General features: G+C 40.4%; 1 pseudogene; it reads left to right on the top strand.

The window, feature by feature from the left end:
- The first annotated feature begins 3,499 nt into the window (after positions 1–3,499).
- LOC102965936 lies at positions 3,500–4,551 on the top strand (annotated as a pseudogene).
- The last annotated feature ends 739 nt before the right edge of the window (positions 4,552–5,290 follow it).

Raw genomic sequence — 5,290 nt, 5'->3', positions numbered from 1 at the left:
GGTGATGTGAGGTTGGTATCCTCAAAGCACCTCATACCTCATAAGTGGGGGAAATAGCCACTTGGACTGGGGTGGAGCTGATTGATGAGACTCCTGCCCAGGACTTCTGACGCCAGAGCCCGTAATTTCCCCTCACCAGCATGTGGCGCTGTTGGCCATTCCCTCCTCTGGTAACTCTTTCCTCTGATGTCTATGACACTAGGTTCCTTTCTTTTCTCTCCTCCCTATTTAACTGATTATTCTCCACAATCTTTACTGTCTCCCCTTCGTTTGTGTATCCCTCAGAGGCTGCCAAATCCCAATGAGCTATTTCAGAAGTATGTCTCAAATCTGTACTCTCCTCTCTTTTTTATTTTGGCTTTTAAAAAATCAAACACATAATTTTATTTATTTAAAAACAATTTTTTTTTTAACATTTATTTATCTTGGAGAGAGAGAGAGACAGAGTGCGAGTAGGGGAGGAGCAGAGAGAGAGGGAGGAGACAAAGAATCCAAAGCAGGCTCCAGGCTCTGAGCTGTAAGCACAGAGCTCAACGCGGGGTTCAAACTCACAGACAGTGAGATCATGACCTGAGCCGAAGTCAGACGCTTAGCTGACTGAGCCACCCAGGAGCCCCGCAAACACATAATTTTAAAAGGCAAATATGGCTAAGATGTTTCTAACTCGATAGAGCAGTCCCCTTCTCACATCAACCTGCCCCAGTGCTTGGTCCTCTCCTAAGAGGCAGAACTGCAGCATAAGGCTGTGCTGGTTGTGCAAAACTCAACTTTGGGGGTACCATTTAAACACTGTGAGTTGTGAAATGCACAACCACCATACATAGTAGTCTATTCAAGTTGTAACCAGTCGTCTTTTAGTCATTTCTTCTAGCATTTACCTTTATGACTCTAAATAATAAGATTGTACTGCTTTTCTTGATTCTCGAATACCAGTTATTATGTATTGAGGTCCTCTGACAATGAATGATTACTTAGCTCTCTCAGACTCCCCCAACCACGCTATATGATTTCTCCTCTTTCATCTTTTTATCTGTGTAGTTATCTCACAATTTCATTTCAATCAGTATTCCATAGCTCCCTAATTAGAACCATGTAAAAGCTATTTACTGCTGTGTCACATAGTATACTATTATGGCTGCTTCCTTGTTCAGCTTTGGTTTTTCATATGGTTAATAGTTGCCTTCTTTTTTTCCCATTTCCTTATTCAGCTTTAGTTTTCACATGGTTCATAGTTGCCTTCATTTTTTCCCCATTTTCTTAGTATTCAGTCTACTAATGACTGGCTCAATCTCCCCATTTCTTCCAGCAACTTCTCAAATGCAGTTTGGTATCATTTACACACACACACTCTCTCTCTCTCCTGCCCCTCCTCCCCTCCACCAGAGAGTTGTCTTCTGAACTTTAAATCTCCCTGTTCTATAAACTGTTTACTGTTTAGGTCAGCTACACAGCTCTTGTCCTGAGACTTCTATTCACTAACCTGGGCATTCCTTTCACTTCTTTCCTTCTTGGACCTCATGCTTCCTCTTTCCTCGTTTGGTAGAGCATATTGCCTAGTAGTTTCTGTGTAGATATGATACAATGGAGTTAGATTTGTTGAGATTTTTGTAATTCTGAAATATCTTTATTCTAACATCACACATCATGATAGTTTGACTAACTGTATATTCCTAGAGTGGAAATAATTTTTCTTCATAATACTGAATGTAGTTCTCCCCTGTCCTCTAGCTTTCAGGGGAGCTTCTAATTCTAAACTTCTGTATATAACCTGGTTTTTTGTCTGGAATATTTTTCTATTAATTCTTTACCCCTGGTATATTGAAATTTCATGAGGATGTGTCTTGGTGCAGCCTTTTAAAAGGTTTGTTTTGGGAGGAACACTTTTTGGACTTTTAATCTAGATACTTTTGTACTTTGGTTTTCCAAAATATCATCAAATTATGTCTTTGTTTTATCCATTTCCTCTGTTCTGTCTTTCTACAACTCTGCTTGTTTGCTATCAGAGGTAGAATCCTCCAATTTCCCTGTCTTTTTTATATTATTATTATTCATATCTTTATCTCTGTGTCCTACTTTCAGTGGGATTTTTCCAACTTAATCTTCCAATCCTTTTGAATTTTTAATTTTAGTTATATTGCTAATTTGCAAGAGCTTTTTCTTATTTTCTTACTGTTTCTTTTTTATAGCATCCTTGTTTCTCTGAGGATGCTAATTATTGCTTTCTTTAAAGTTCGTTTTCTTCTGCTCCTTGTTTTTTTCTTTTCTCTCTGATTTTTATGCTGTAGACATTTCTGAAAATCTAGACCACTTAACTTCTGTTCATTTTTAAGACTAAAATGATTGGAAGACTGATGGGAAGTCTTCTGTGATTAAGCAAGGCTTAATGACTGCTGGAGTTCAACCTATGGACTGGATGTTTTTTCCTTGGGGAAATATACGTGTGTGTGTATGCATGTGTGTGTGTCTGTCTCTTTTCCTCCTCCTTCTGCTGGGGCAATTTGAGATTCTCCAGAGAAGGACAATCCACTCTCCTCTCATGAGGGTGTAAGTGTGGCAGCTGGTATCTAGGGGGTAGGGTAGGGGACTGTGTGTCTCACTATTCAGGATGCAGCCTCTCATGTATTTCCTGTCTTTTCAGTTGACCACCTCAGCCAAGCCTTCTGCTATGCCTGGTGTCTCTGAATTCAGAGGCGCTCTGGTTCAGTTGTTCTCAAGAATAAATCTCTTCCGGGGTGCTTGGGTGGCTCGGTCGGTTAAGCATCTGACTTTGGATCAGGTCATGATCTCAGAGTTTGTGAGTTCGAGTCCTACATCAGGCTCTGTGCTGACCACTCAGAGCCTGGAGCCTGCTTCAGATTCAGTGTCTCCCTCTCTCTCTGCCCTCCCCTACTCGTGCTCTGTCTGTCTCTCTTTCAAAAGTAAATAAACATTAAAAATTTTTTTAAAAAAGAATAAATCTCTTCTTTCCCACCAAAGTGAGGGAGGGATAGTCACCTGGATGGGCAGAGTTGGGGTCTGGAGGTCTAACTGATCCTTTTACAGACTTCCAGCCTATTCCCCCGTTCAACTATGGCACACTTTCATGCACCTGGTACTCCTGGGATTTTCATCTTTTTTGGGTTTTCAAAGTGAATAGAATTGCTTCTCACTAATACGCCCATCCAAAGATACTTAACTGTATTCATTTTAAGCTTTCTCTGCTCTGTTACATCAGTTCCCAACATCCCATGTAGTTTTGTCTTTATATATTGAGGTTTGGGATTATGTATGTTTTCCAAGTTTCACCAGTGATGGAATGCATATTTTATTCTAGTCCTTCTTAGAGCTTCAGTGATTTTTTTTTTAAGAGAAGTAAGCAGAAGTGTCAACTTAAAACCAAAAGATCCTGCCCTTTCCTGCCGTTGGCTGTGTGGAGTCAGCTCCTGGGTCTCTGACACCTGAAAATTGAGAGCTTCTTCCTGGCCTGGCAGCTGTACTTGGGAGTCTCACACCTGTCACCATGCCATACAACAAATATATTGAGTTACACCATAAATCTATGGATATTCTTTGGATTATCATGAGAAAAAGATACAGAAAGAAGGTCGAAAAAGCTCATGAATGTTTAAACAAGGCAAAAAAGATGATTCGTCGAAAAACCAAGCTTTGCCATAAACAGCACCATGCCGAGGAATCACAAATGAAAAAGACTCAGGATACATGAAGAGGGAAACCCTAAACAAAAGAATGATGAAAAGACTTCAAAAGAAGCAGTACCTGCGTATCTTCTGGAGAGGGAGGCACAGTCCAAGATGAAGTGCTTTCCAATAAGATTAAACGAGAAAATGGGGTATCTGGGTGGCTCAGTCAGTTAAGTGTCCAACTTTGGCTCAGGACATGATCTCACAGTTTGTGAGTTCGAGCCCTGCATTGGGCTCTGTGCTGACAGCTCAGAGCCTGGAGCCTGCTTTGGACTCTGTGTCTCCCTCTTTCTCTGCTCCTTTCCCACTTGCACTATGTCTCTTTCTCCAAATAAATAAATAAACAAATAAACATTAAAAATTTTTCTTTAAAAGATTAAACAAAAAATGGAAAGAGAAAGTAGAAAAATGGGAAGTCCCTCTACCCAGAGTTCATGACCAGGGAGAAACAGAGGTGTTAAAAGTTATTTGAACAGGAAAGAGAAAGAAAAAAAGCACGGAAGAGGATGGCTACTAAAGACCGCTTTATTGGAGATGGCTTTCCTTGGAAACCACCTAAATATGAAAGATTCATTAGGCCCAGGGGCTTACGTTTCAAAAAGACCCATGATACAACGTGAACTGGAAGCCACCTTTTGCCTGCCAATTCTTGTTGTAAAGAAGAAATCCCTCTTTCCCACTTACAATTTTGGGTGTTATTACCAAAGGTCCAGTCACTGAGGTGAATGTGAGTGATTTGGACATTGTGACACAAGGAAGCAAGGTTCTTTGGGGAAAATATGCCTGGGTTGCCAACAGTCCTGAAAATGATGGATGCATAAATGCAGTCTTGCTGGTTCAACAGCAGTTTCATGCAAGTAACTCTTTATGATTATTGAAGACTGCACACCAATCAGGAGAACCGCCATTACTGGGATGTTTGTGAATACTACCAGGCAGCTTTGCATGTCTGCAGTCATCAAGAGAACTATTTATTCTCTTGTAAAAAAAAAAATTAAAATAGAGAAGTTTCACAAAAAAACAACTTAGAGACCCCCACCCCTTCCTTGTGCCTTCCACATCCACTGCTTAATCTACTTTTTCATTGACTTTTAAGTATCCTCTAGCTGCTTTCCTGGTCTCCAATGTCTTTCCCCTCTAATTCATCCTTTACAGATAACCTGATCTGATCACATACCTCCCCAACTCAAGACCATTCTATGTCTACTCATAACGAACAGAACGATGTCCTTACCAGTTTGGTTTCAACCATCCTTTCCAGTCTTTCATTTACCTCTAGACTCATAAACTCGATTTTCAACATGTATCTACTGAAAAGTTACTATATTCCAGGTCCATTGGAGGCATTTGTAGATACAAAGATGAAAACACAGTTCATGCACTCAGAAATCTCAGAGTCGCAGATAAGTAAAGACTGCTTCCCATCCCCACATCTGTCTGTTAACATTCTGTCCATTCAAAGTCAACCTCAAGCAACAAGCCTCTTCTATCTTCGTGTTGGAATTAATCTCTTCCATCCCCAGGCTCCCCTGAGCATTTCCCTGTACTGCTATTAGAACATTGAATCCAGATTACCTTGAATAGGCCTGTAGATATGTTTTCTCCCTCAC

The sequence above is a fragment of the Panthera tigris genome, chromosome C1, assembly GCF_018350195.1.
Source record: "Panthera tigris isolate Pti1 chromosome C1, P.tigris_Pti1_mat1.1, whole genome shotgun sequence".
Taxonomy (NCBI): domain Eukaryota; kingdom Metazoa; phylum Chordata; class Mammalia; order Carnivora; family Felidae; genus Panthera; species Panthera tigris.
The sequence above is the reverse complement of the archived record's forward strand: the minus strand, read 5'-3'. Positions and strand labels throughout refer to the sequence as shown.